General features: G+C 42.9%; 1 long non-coding RNA gene across 1 annotated transcript; it reads right to left on the bottom strand.

The window, feature by feature from the left end:
- Positions 1-373: 373 nt before the first annotated feature.
- Positions 374-10,405, bottom strand: LOC137166097 (uncharacterized). The gene is made up of 2 exons (XR_010923560.1): positions 10,045-10,405; positions 374-964 (listed from the first exon to the last, which is right to left on the bottom strand). It is a non-coding gene; the product is annotated as an uncharacterized lncRNA (long non-coding RNA).
- Between the last annotated feature and the right edge of the window lie 3,685 nt (positions 10,406-14,090).

The following is a 14,090-nucleotide window of genomic DNA, read 5'->3' as shown; positions in this document are numbered from 1 at the left end:
TAATTGGCTCCGTCTCACAAATCATATGGGATTCAGATACCTGTCTTGATGACTTGCTGAACATTGAGAGAGTGCAGGATTTGGATCTCCAGCATTCCCAAGCCTAGATAATCGATCTAGGTCCATCAGTCATAGGTACACCTAATTCACCAAGAGCAGGCTGCAAAACTTCAGAAAGTAGAGAAATTTTAAAAAAAACCAACCATTTCTGGCTGATGATGATTGGCGGTGTAGACTCTCTCTCAGCATGGACTAGTAAGCCTACTAAGAAAGCAAATCTTTTGTCCTTTGTAGCTCTTTTGTCAGCATCATCTACTGCTCACTCCTCAGCTAGTGTGAGAAGCCTTAACCAAACAGTGGTTGCCCTCGACTGGGCAGGTGCAATCCTACCCTCCCATCCTGCACATTACCACAGCCAAGAATCTAAGCAAGACCCTCCTAACCCTAGGCAGAAGTTCTGGCAGGTGAATCAAGAAAGCCTACCCTGACAAAAGCTGTACAAATGGTACTAAGCTAATTTTAACTAGCAGTCACAATATTTACTTATGAGTCTTTTTGTGTCTCTGAGTAGTTTGGGAATGGGAGACCCATTTGTGGTCTGACTCATTGGTGCAAGGGGAGTTATTTCTTTGAGGGAAACAAAATCAATGTAGCAAAATGATCAGTTCAGTTAAAAATTTTTGAGCAGGAACTTTTTTCCTTCAAACATCACAGCCACGGTTGGGTGATTTTCACTTTAACAATAACCTGAGAAGCAGTTATAAAACATTTCCCCTGCAAGTTTATGGAGAGAAGGGCTGTTTGCTCTTCAAAAGCAGCACTGTTTACAATCATATCTTAAGGGCTAAGAGCTCTTCATATTACCCTAATCTTCCCATTCAGTTCATCACCACCCAAGTCTTGGTACTGATCTCCACAAGCAGTCCTCGCAAGTCTTTGATGTGCGATATTACAGTGTGCGCACCTAAAGAGAAATGACAGAATTGATTAATTTCCCAAACTCTCCTAATGCTGAAAATCCAGCTCATTATATTTGCTAGTTGCACATGCGGCAAAAGCATGTAAAGTAACTGGAGTGCTTTTATTAACTGCAGGGGTCTCAAACAAACAGTGGGAGAAATGAGCGGAATCCTGCCCTCCCTTCTGACCATCAATGGCATGACCTCTAGCACCACCCTTTAAACCTAGTTATTTTTACTGATGCTACTGAAAGGCCAGTATGGGCCATTTTATTCCCACATCCAGAAGCTGAGGCAAAGGGTCTTTTCATTCTCCTCTGGGACAGAGATTTGACCCTGTTTTGTTTATTCTTCTTTTTGGTTTGGTCAAAAACTGTAAAGATAGTGTTGATTTAAACTGGAAACACACGGGTCAGTGTGGACTCATTCTTTTTCCCAGCATTTGTCTGACTCCAACTTTTGAACTCCAAATCTCCCAGAGGGGACAGGCTAACAACAAGTTAGGAATTACCTCGACTCTCTGGAGTCACAGGCACCAACCCCAGCCATGCTGACTCAGCCTTTTATCCTTCTGACCTAGCTAAACGGAAAACTGAAGCCTGGTGCCTGAGCCTGCCGTTACAGCAATAGCCTATGCTGTGGGTGATGTTGTAATGTAAACAAAACAGCAGTGTTGGCATTTACTCCCAGGTATAGTTCCTAGAGGGTTTGTGCTTCCTGCGGCACAAGCCCTCCCCCAGCACAGAGATATGTGTACCCAGTACCACCCCTTTAAACACGCTCCCCTTATTCTGCTCACCAGTGTGGATCTGTGGCACTACCTACTGCTCACCCCTCCCTTTGGATGACTGTCTCCCCACGAGAGCTAAGCCAGAGGAGTCCCTGTGCTCCCCTCAAGTGTAGGGACTTCTGTTGTGCCAGACCCTTGAGGTTGGAGGGGTGGTACAAGCCCCGGGAGAAGAGTCCATGACTATTCCACGATCACGGTTCTTATGCCACTCCCTGCCACAGACGACTTCTGCTAGGGCTAGGCAAAAGTCTTATGTTGGGGGAGGGTGGGTCTTTCAGATAAGGTCTTAAAAAGAGGTGTCTGCTGTGCATGCACATTAAAGGGGCACTGGAGCTTTCCTTGTGGTCCATAACCACTAGTTCCCCTCTCCTGTCTGTGATTCAGCATGCTGTGCGCTGCATCGCTTCGACTCCTCCACCCCACATGGCTCTGTATTTCCATGATCTTTCACATCTGTTGTCCATGACACACTTTGCAGACCTCACAACAGACCCAAATTTTGCAAATTGTCCTTCTTAGACCCCCCCGTCCCAGTTCAAAGTGCACAGGCTGACTGGATAGCAAGTGTGAAAAACAGACCCTTTTTGGGGGGGGAGAGGAAGGGTATAGTTGTCTATATAAGACCAAGTCCCTAATATCAGGATGGTCCCAATAATATCAGGGTGTCTTGTCACCCTAAAAGTGACTATTCCCTGCATCCAGGGTCAGCTGAAGGAGTGAGGGCGGGGGACAAAAGGGCAGTTTGGTCCCTGTAGAGGCTGAGGCCTGGCACTGAGCATCCTGGTGAAACACTGCAGGGAGACAGGCCTGGGGCATGGAGCAGTCCCATGGATCACTGCCGGGGGTGAGACCTAAGGCTGATCAACCTGGCAGGTACCTGCCTGGGTCAGAGTCTGGCCCCCAAGAGGCCTGATAAGATGCTGCAGGGGGTGGGGCCCTGCACCCACCTTTAAATTATTCCAGCCTCCTTTGTCTAAAGCTCTGTTCTCCAAAAGAAGGAAACTCTTCAGTGAATCAGAACTTCATGAGGATTAATTCATTTCCGTTTACAAGAGATACCTGACCAGACTATTCCTGACATGCTCATGTAACATGGCAAATTTCTTCATATCTGATGTGTTACATTTGAGCAACATTCATCTGGTTTGCAAAAACTGCCAAGTGATACAGCCATCGTAATGCCAACAGACAGCACAGCAATTTTACCAGAGCTGTTTTAAGGAGTGGAGCTGTAAAATGAGATTAGTGCAATAGAAAGGTTCACTGTCCCCATGAAAAACCAGACAGAAGCGTATCCCAGGGAAGCAGTGCTAGATTAAAAGACTCTTATCCAAAGGCATTGTGCCAAGGGGGCATTGACAGGGTAATGGGGATGTGTCTACCAGCTTTCCTGAATCTTGTCTTACTGTATTTCTGATCCAAGCCTCCCCTTTGGCCAGCTACCTCTCCCCTCATGTGGTCCTTCCCACACCTCCTAATGCAATGATCTACCTCAATCAGCTAGTGCCTGTAAATCCTGCATACAGCGCCAGTGGGATCGCAAGCTTGGAAAGTTATTTCCTCCTCTTTAGAACAGCTAATGCTGTCTTTAGGCACCAAGGTGGAACTAGAGAGTTTATTGATGGCAAACACCAGCTTTGTAGGCAGAGGAATCAGCCTTAACAGGTACAAGAATGACACTGCCCTCTTAGCCAATACCAGGGTGTGAACCGGGACTGGAAGAGCTAAAAGCATGACCCTCTACAGCCATGTTGTGTAGCTAAGCAAGGCTGTAACACGCTCCCATTCTTTGGGGGCTAAAACACAAATTGACCAATGGCTTACAGAAGGAGGCACTGAGATCTTACTGAAAAGTTCCAGAGGGGTAGCCGTGTTAGTATGTGTATAGCAAAAACAATGAGTCCTGAAGCACTTTAAAGACTAACAAATTTAATTTCTGTAGACATAAGCTTTCATGGGCTGTAACCCACTTCGTCAGATGTACGGAATAGAAATCATTCTTGTGTAGTGACAGTCCAGTTTGGCCAATGTACATGGCAGAGGAGCATTGCTGGTACATGATGGTATATATTACATTAGTAGATGTGCAGGTGAATGAACTTCCTTGTTGTAGGGGTATGTACCTGGTTCGGTATTCTTGTATGGTGTACGGTTGCTGGTGAGTATTTGTTTCAGGTTGGGGGGCTATCTGTGATCAAGGATAGGTCTGCCTCCCACAGCTTGAACGAGTGAGGGATCATCTGCTACAATAGGTTGTAGATCCTTAATGATGTGTTGGAGAGATTTTAGTTGGAGGCTGTAGGTGATGGCCAGTGATGTTCTGTTTTCTTTGTTGGGTCAGTCCTGTAGTAGGTGACTTCTGGGTACCCGTCTGGCTCTGTCAATTTGTTTCTTCACCTCTCCAGGTGCATATTGTAGTTTTAAGAATCTTTTATGGAGATCCTGAAGGTGTTTGTCTCTGTCTGAGAGATCAGAGCAAATCCGGTTGTATTGTTCCACCCTGGACACATTACACGATCCATTGTCTACAGTCAAGCCTTCCGAGACAATATGGCTCCTACTGGCTGAGCCAGAGGATAATTCCTCGTCAGCTTATTTGCTATTTCTGTTTCCTACAGACCATGAGAGTCCCAGGTCCTATGTCAGTTGTAGCAATAAGCAATAAGGGTGTGCAGCTAAAAGTATATCTAGCCTCCAGCTGGAGCAGTCAGCTAATTGTCTTATAGTTAGAGGCAGCTGGGTAAGTTAGCTGGAAAGGTCACAGCGTTGCTATCTGGATCTTGGTTTGAAATCATTCCAGCCATTTCAGAGACTCTTTCCATTCTTGGCAGTACATAAACACTTTCAGATAAGTAAATACAGCACAGTGCCTCATTGTGCAGCATACGGATAAAGTCATGCACTGATCATTTGATTGTTGTAATTCCAAGAGGAAGGTGCATGTATTGAAAAAATTATATTCAAAGAAGCAAAATGCTTTCTCAGAAGGAGCCCTCAGACACTATTTTTATTTAGTGGTATCCTGACACTAAACCAGAATTCCCTGGCCTCAGGACCACCACTGCAGTGTGATGTGTCATCTCTTTAATTTAGCCAAGAGGCAGCCAATAAAAGCCAAAGACTTTCCTGTTTTAATGTCTACAGAGCCCAATTGAGATTGGACCCAGGGTGTTTTTGTTAATGAGAAATGGGAAAAAATTTTGATGTTAGTACATTTCAGTTATTCTTAAAATTATTACGTTTCTATAAGCTTAGAGGAAACAATTTTTTGTTTGTTATATATGGCATGAATAAATACAGATTCTCGGATCCTAGCATGCAAATTTAACATCTTATATGAAAGGGATAAATCATGCGTGCAAATTGTGCATGAAAGTCGTGAAATAGGCTACAAATGCAATAAAAAGCAAGGCATTCAAAAGTTTAGCAAATGAATGTGGGGCACCGAAGACGCTTTTCATTTGGTCTAGGGCCAGCCCTGATTGAACCCCATTATACTAGCACTTACATACACATACTAAGTTACAGTCCCTGCCCCAAAGAACTTGCAAGCTAAACAAAAGAAGGATTACAATCAGCCCAATTTTACAAATGGGGAACAAAGGCACACAGAAATTCAGGAACTTGCCCAAGATTACGGAGGAAATCTGTGGTAGAACTAGAAATCAAACACTCATCTCCTGCGTCCACATTCTCTTCCTTAACCACACAACCATCTTTCCTCCTGTAGTATATACACATCCATAGATTCATAAATTTTACAGGCAGGAGGGCTTATCACCTCTGTTATCACCTTATTACCTCTGTGTCGAGCCCTGTAACATGTGTTTGACTAAAGTATATATTCTAGAAAGGCTTGATTTGAAGACATCAAGACATGAAGCATCCTACAGTTCCCTTGGTAATGGTTCTAATGGTTAATCACCCAAACCTGAGTGTGTCTCGCATTAACGTCCAGCCACTGATTCTTGCTATGCATTTCTCTGCTGTATTAAAAAACCCTGTAGTATTCTGCATTTTCTCCCCTTCATCAAAGCAACTTTGTTTCTCTTCTCTAGAAGGAGCAATCAGGTTGAAACATCTATGCCTTGTGTGTTACTCTTCCTGCTGAGGCTCTCTTTCATCTTGTGCCTGGCTTGTCAATATTTTATGTTTCCTTTCCCGTCTCAGCAGTTAGGAAGCTAAAGAAAATGGAAAAAGAAAGAAGGAAGTTTGTAAGTGTAGCACTTTCTGCAGGCTTCTTCCAGGGGAATGGTAGCCATATGGCTAAAGCTTATGAGCAGGAGTCAGAAGAACTGGTGCCAAATTCTGTTCTCACTTCCGGTGGGTACCCTTTGAAAGTTGCTTCCATTTTGAATGATTCTACCCATTGAAGAGAGATCCCTTCTATTTTAAATGGGGAACATTGGTAGAACAGCTAAACTCTGGCAATCCACTACAAATATTTTACGTGCAACAACTATATGCAACACCACTGAAGGCAATGGGGTTACAATCTATTCCTGGCTTTATCACAGACTTCCTGTAAGATCTTGTGCAAATCACTTCTCAAGTGCTTTGAATTCCTTGCATAGAAGATACTACTGAAGTGCAAATATCATTTACTGAAGACACATCCTGTTCCTTGTGTGGTGTGGCTGTGAAAATGTAGGAAGAAGTCTCAATCAGCTTTCCTGGTCTATGGCATGCAGTTCCACTCAACTGGCCCTTCACTGTCACCCAACAAAACTGATTGTTTTGTTTAGCTAAATATTAAAGACACATTTCTCACAGTGATGGATGCTCTCCATCTTGATTAAGACACAGAAACATCAGCTAATGTCAGTCTTTGCTAGTGACAGACCCCTGCTAAGGGCTATGTGTAAGCTATGCAGATAGACATGGTGCCCATGGACCAGTCAGCAGTGAGCAGCTACTGCTGGAAGTAATCTCAGGGTAGGGCACCTGAACAACTGCTGGGGACTGTCCTCCATAACTTCCTCCAGTAGGCAGGCTGAGGCTCATTGGCTTCAGTGGAATAACTCCTCATTTATACCAGTGTGAGGTCAGATTCAGACTGGTACAGCACAGCTGGGCTAAGTACACACTAAGAGGGAGACATAACTGTCTACAAATGTTGGAAGAGTGTAAACTCCACAGAAGAATTATTTAGTGTGGTATCTAAGTAGGAATAATGGGATGAAATGAAGGCTGAATATCAGGGACATTTTTCACAGCGAGCTCTGGTATATTTTCACTCTGAAAATCCGCTCACATTTCCCTGGATTTCACATCTCTATGTATATAACAGTGCTTTGTCATCCTCACTATTAAGAACCATTACAATTCAAGGTGACACGCGATGAACTTACAGGCTTATACAATGCACAGAAGCATCTTGATCAGCTTTTTTTTCCAATTTCTCAGCACTTTAACATGTTTGATTTTCATTCCAGAGATCTTTCTGAACTCTTTGCTACTTGTAAATTATGGCAAGGGCTGCACAGCTGTTGACGTTATGACACTGGGACAAAACTCAAAAGTCTTGAGGACAGATTTCTAAAGAGTCTCCTACTTTTTGCCTCCATAAAACTGCAGATGCAAAATGTGAGTCTGGGTTAAGGCAGTCAGAAAAGTAGTTCCTGAGACTTCAATCCTGTTCCCATTGAAATGAATGGGAAGTCTCAGCATGCCTGCCAGACCAGTGATTTTGATTCAAAAGTCACAGTTGTTTGTCTCCTCCTCCCACTCAGCATGCTTTGAAGAGCCCTTGGTCTAGGAAGTTACAGAAGTGAAAACTGGTGGTTTTTCCAAACCAACTGGCTTTAAATTAGCCATGCTTTCAAACACAGCAAAGATCTCACATGTGATTATTACAAAATTTACCATGATTCAGCCTTAGTAAATTTGGCATAAAAAAATCTAAGACAATTATATCTCACTAAAGATCATTTCAGCTTTTCCATATGTCCTCTCTGAACAAAACCAATACATGGTGTGGTTGTGTACTGTTGGTATTTAAAATTAGTATGTCATGATGCATGAAATGTATTTAAAGAAACAAAACAGGAAATCCTCCCTAGTATGCATGTTGCTGGGAAACCCTTCCATGCATTAAGAGGCTTTATAGATGTGGCCTTTTTTTGCCCTTTCCTTTCCCAGAACCTTTTAATTCTAAATCAAACCAGGAGTACAAGAGGAAGAGGAAAAAGGGCAGATAAGCCAAAGACCTTTGAAACCTGAATGGGAAAACAATGAAAATGTGCACAGATAAAGATAAAGAATGTTCCCAAAACCCCAATATATTGTATTAGCTGGAAATATATTTTAACCTATATAATCTTTACTGGATGAAAATAGGAAAGTAATGATTGTAGGGTCACCAGGCTGAGTTCAGGAAGCACAATGGCAACGCTCAAAACAAAATTGAAAGGACACAGGAAGCAATTGCCCAAAAGACGCATTTCTAATCTAATTTCTGCTTCTGTGGTTAGCTTGTTAGCAGAATGATGGAAACCCTGACTACCATGAAAATATATTCACTATATGAGGCGAAAGAAGTTCTCGCTTGATTTTTGCCTGAAACGTTTGGGGGGAAATTATACCAGATGCATGATGACTTGAATAGAAAACAGATGTAATTGATAAGGTGCCTGGAGTTGCCAGTATGAGCAGACATGAGGTGAAAGCTTGAAACACTAAAGGATGACCATCTTAGCAATGTAAAAAATCTGTGTGTGTGTGTGTGTATATATATATCTCTCTCTCTGAGGCACTCACATACTACACAGTGACGAGTGCTGTAGAAAAACCTAAATAAGCCAAAGTGAAAATCAAGACACATAATAAAACTATTACAGTTACAAAACCACATATACAATTGCTATTAGTATATAGTTACCTAAAGAGGGTATTTTTTATTTTTAACCTCTGTGCTGATAATTCTTAATAATAATATACTATACCGCTGGAACTATGACAAATGTTTTGAAAATTAATTTTAACAGTTTAGAACGAATTATTAGAAAGAGGTTTTTTCTCCTGTATACAACTCACTAAGGGCAAGTTTTCTCAAAAGTAGTCACTGGTTTTAGGTGCCCAATTCAAGACACCTATTCCAGTCCAATTAGCATCAGTTTGGCATCCCAGAGGAGTCACTCAAAATTAGTAGTGCCTCAGTGCATTATGGGAAGCTTTCAACTTGCTCTGAAGCAACAGATAGCAGCCACTGTTGGAGTCTAGATATAGGATTTACAGTCTCGTCTTATATGCCAAACCTATGGTCCCAGGTACATCACAATGATTCTTTTAAGAGTCTGAATCCTTTGAAGATAGGTTCTTTTCCCTCTGAAAAGAGCCCAAGGAAATGTTCATGGGCCACATGCTCACAAATTATAGGTCAATTTAATTGTTTTTTAAACAAACAATGGATCAAATTCAGAGGAGATGTGTAACGTGGTGTAAATTAAATCTTCCCTCACTCCAACAAACTCCTTTATACTCAGATATCCTTAGCCTAATTTGCATCCACTCAATCAATATGTAAGAGGGATTAACAATGTAACATACACAATGCATAGATGAAAAACGATAAGAGGGCATTAGATGGTGTATGGTAAAGTGGCCCCTATACTTTCTTTCATCCAGTACCTCTGGGTATAATTAAGACCAGCTTGGCCTCCTTTGGATGTTAGTAGGTCTAAGGGAATCTAAAGTGATGTAATGCCAAATTCTGCCCTGACATGCATCCTCTGCAACTCGACTGAAATCAGTGGTGTTACACAGGGCAAAATGAGAACAAAATGAGACCCTCCATTAGTATGAGGCACTTAGTTATACCACATCTGACTTTGACTCAATATATTGTAAGCTGGCAATTCCATCCAGCAGGGGCACTGTGGCCCTTCCTCAGGCCCAGGCTCTGAGAAAGGCCCTAGCACCGTACTACAGGGGGAAAGTTAGTAGGTTGGCAAGAGTCTGTAGCCCCTGGGCCCCGGGCAGGGCTGGCAACGAGTCTCTCCAGCCCTTAGTCTGGCAGTCTTCGGCCTCAGGCTGTTTAAGCCAACACTTTGTATCCTCTGCGGCTGTGGGCCCAGAGGAGACAAACATTCCCAGGGCGGCTAAGGAATGGGGGAGAGGGACACAGGCCCACCTGATTCCAATGCATCCCAGCCCAGGTCCCTACCAGGGGCTGAGGGTTCTGCCTCTGGGTCAGTGGGGTTCCAGCTACAACACACTGACATTGGTTTGAGTGCACGCTCAGCCAGACCTGTCAGCTGCCCCATGGCTATTTCCTCCCAGCCTGAACACAGGTACCTGGAGCCAGGGGTCATCCTCCGATTCCCCGGGATAGATGGCTAGTGGAAGTCCCACCAGTCCTTTGTTGTCAGCCATCAGTGGGTCCAGGAACTCCTCAGGGCTATCAGGGGATGGCAGCTCCTCCAGGTCACAGGGCCCCAGTGGGTCCTCCAGCACACATGGCTCAGGCAGCTCCAGCAGGTCCCAGGCAACAGGCAGCTCCTCCAGGTAATGGCTGGCCTCAGGGGTTTCCTCCCAGTCAGAGGCCTCCAGTATCTCAGCCCAGTAGCCCTGGCAGGCCCTTGAGACTCCAGCCAGAGGAGGGCTCATGCTGCCCTGCCACTGGGCCTAGGTTGGGCTCAGGCCACAGCCCAGGGAAGGCACATCCTTCTCCAGCAACAGTTTCCCCCAACTGAGCTGCTAAGCTGGCCTTTTATATTTCCTTTTCCTGTCTTGGCCCCGCCCCTCTGCTCCCGGGGTCTGAGGACTGCAGTTCTCTGATCCTTCCAGCAGGGGCATTGCAGCCCTTTCTCAGGCCCAGGCTCTGAGGAAGGCCACAGCGCCATGCTACAATATTTTCTTCTCTGAATTAGCAGAACTACCAGATAGCAGCTTGTGTAGTACTTGATCACTAAATTGGGCATTCTCTCTTATTAATATAAATGTCTGACACGTTTACTAAGGATCACAACATGATTTTTACAAAAAGCAAGCAGTACTTAAGTGTCACAACACCATATGAGTGAGAAAGTGCAAGAAGTTAAAAGAGGGCATAGACAAACTAAGTGACTCACCTGAGGTCACAAGTCAGTGTCAGGACCAGGAATTCTCTACTACCAGTCTCTTGCTCTAACCACTAGATTACATGTCTCTTGGCACATAATTCCCAAGTTTCTAAGTTTGGTGCATATTTTTATTTTAAGCAGAGTGCAGATTTTGACTGGCCAGACTATAAAATTTGCTCTCAATAGCCAGAGATTCAAGTAAGCTTGGGAACATTCAACATGAACTTCACTTTACTTTCCTTGGCTATCAATATGAATCTGATATGGGATTTTATTAAATGAGATGAGGATAATAAAATGCATGTCAATAAATTTGCACAGGATGTAATCAAATATGTACTTTAAACAGTACAATCTAGCTTTATGGGTCCATGGGAGTTAATTTTCATTTAACAGGGACACGTATTCAACAAACTGTTTCTTTTACATGTAGATGGGCTCCTCTGTTCATCTGCATTCTATAAAGCCTTGTTATTCTCTCTTGGTTATCAGATCTGTGATATCTAGCAGAAAAGAAAATGTGTGTGATATCTGCCAGCTGGATTCAATCTGTCTTTTCTCCATGGGGATGCAGTTTCACAGCCTACATCCTATCCCACCAGCACACCCTCCTTACATGAGAAGCTAAGTGTAAAGTTTGGCTTTGTCAATGGAAAAAACAATATCTCTTTAGTGCATCACAACTATTTCCCTACCTACACCACGGTGGCATTCTTCTTGTTCTGGCATGCGAGATGTGTTGTTGCAATATATCACTACATTTCTATTGAAAAAAGAAGTCTGGCAAAAGTTATAAGAGAGAGAGTGTGCATTTCTGACCTGAACTTTGTGCATCTATGGGGGGAAGTGGAGGAGGGAAGCACAAACATATCAAAGGCCAGATCCTCAACTGGTGTAAATCACCCATGACCTCAATGGAGCCATGCTGATTTATGACAACTGAGGATCTGGCCCCATATTCTTTGTGGAAGAAAAATCCCTCAGTAAATAAATGACTGAGTCTGCTCCCATTGAAGTCATTGGGAGCTTTTACATTTAATTCCATAGACACTGTAAGGGTCTGAGGAATTTCAGAGGCTCAGCCCTTCGGAGGATGAGGCCCAGGATATAGCAACATTATTGCAAATCAGCCTGATCCATTTAAGTTTTCTCTACTTACCAGTCAAGCTGGAGTATGTGTTTCAGGTCTAGTAGTTACACCATTTCCATTAGAGAGCAAATTGTATCATAGGGGAGCAGGAGACAAATAGATTTTAGCAGCCGAGCTACCATACCATACCATCCGATCCTAAGGAGCACAGAAAATCCATTGTTATCTGCCTATGTCACGGCAATCCTCAAACTGTAAACAAGGTCTTTTCTGGTAAACAGGCTAAAGACTAGACCTGAGGCTGAAGACTGAGGTCTGATTCTCCTGGCATAAATCAGGAATCAATCAATATGGTTACACTGGTGTGAGAGAGCAAAATAAGGCCTGAGATCTGGCCATCACTGAGTGAAAGAACGAAGCTGATTTCATTACAAGGACATTCAGCTATAGATCTTCCAAGTTTTGTACTATTTCATAACACTAGGAACACTTGTATAATGTATTTCCTCTAAGGAACTCAAAGAATTTTGCAAGCACTAAGCCTCCCAACATTCCTGTGATGTAGGTATGTATTATTTTACACATTTTACAGATGAGGGTATTTGTGATATAGAGAGGGTGAGCGAGTAATAGCAAAGTCACACCTCATACCAATGGCACAGCCAGGGATGGAATATCGTCTCCTGCCCTAGTCATTAGACACACCCGCTCCCTTTACTGGAAGCAGAATTTCAATAGATTATTTGGGGGACAGATTTTCATAGTCCTGGTGCATATTTGTACATATACATTTGTGGGTGCTTAACTTATGTATTCAAGCATCTGATTTGAACATGAATCTACTATTTTCCTGTGCATAATGTCACTTAGATGTCTAGTGAGCCACATGCAAGCTCAAATATCTGATTTAAGCAGGAGTATTAAGTCTTTGTGTTCATAAATAAGCCATGCACCAATGGGCTTCCTAACTAAAAGACTGGTCCTTTGCTGCAGACATAGGAAGTCATACCCATCCAGAAGGCAAGGCTGTGACCAGTTCACTTTTTTCTCCCCCACTACAAGGCCAATGATGTTATATATTCATATACATATACACATGCAAGGAGCATGGGGAATAAACAGGAAGAATTGGAAGTCTTAGTACATAAGCTAAATTAAAACTTAACTGGCATCACTGTGACTTGGTGGGATAAATCTCATGATGAGACTATTGGAAGAGAGGGATATAGCTTGTTCAGGAAGGACAAGCATGGAAAAAAGGGATGAGGTGTTGCATTGAAAATCTAGAATGTATACACTTTTTCTGAGGTCCAGAAGGAGGTAAGAGCAGGCCAAATGAAAGTCTCTGGGCAAAGATAAAAAGAGGAAAAAACCAGGGGTGACAGCATGGTAGGGGTCTACTACAGACCACCAAATCAGGAGGAGACTATGGATGAGACATTTCTAAAAAAATAACAAATATCAAAAAACAAGATTTGGCAGTAATGGGAGACTTTAACTACCCAGAAAGCTGTTGGATAAGTAATATGGCAAAACACAAAATGTCCAATAAGTGCTTGCAGACAACTTCTTGCTTCATAAGGTGCAGGAAGTAACCAGCAGGGCAGCCATTTTGGACTTGATTCTGTCCAACAGGACGGAATTGTTTGTGAATCTGAATGTAGCAGGCAATCTGGGTGAAAATCATCATCTTACCTCCCCCCTCATCTTAATGTCATCTGCAAACTTGCTGAGGGTGCAATCCACCCCATCCTCCAGATTATTAATTCCCTTCTTTGGAGGTTTTTAAGGACAGGTTAAACAAACCTGTCAGGAATAAGCCCAATATACTTGGTTCTGCCTCAGTGCAGGGATCTGTATTAGATGAACTCTTGCGCTCCCTTCCAGCCCTACATTTCTATGATTCTATATTTAAAATTAGTTCCATATATTTAGAAATATATATAATATATATAACCCCAGATTTATTTATTTCAATAGCAACAAAGTAAGTGGTGTTTTTTCTGCCTCTTGCTAATAAATTCTTGTGCTTCTGGGGAAAGAAATCTCTAACTTACATTAGTGATACAGTTTGGATTTGCTACCATTCCTATGGGGGCATAGGATGGAAAATAAGACATTGCCTTTTGGATAAGTGTCTAGTCTGCTTTCAAACTGTTTCACCTACCACATTAAATGTCTTCCTGAAA

Source organism: Emydura macquarii, unplaced genomic scaffold (assembly GCF_026122565.2).
Source record: "Emydura macquarii macquarii isolate MOO-44397 ecotype Brisbane River unplaced genomic scaffold, CSIRO-AGI_Emac_v2 contig_2795, whole genome shotgun sequence".
In the NCBI taxonomy this organism is placed as follows: domain Eukaryota; kingdom Metazoa; phylum Chordata; order Testudines; family Chelidae; genus Emydura; species Emydura macquarii.
Note: the sequence above shows the minus strand (reverse complement) of the source record. Positions and strands in the feature narration are given on the sequence as shown.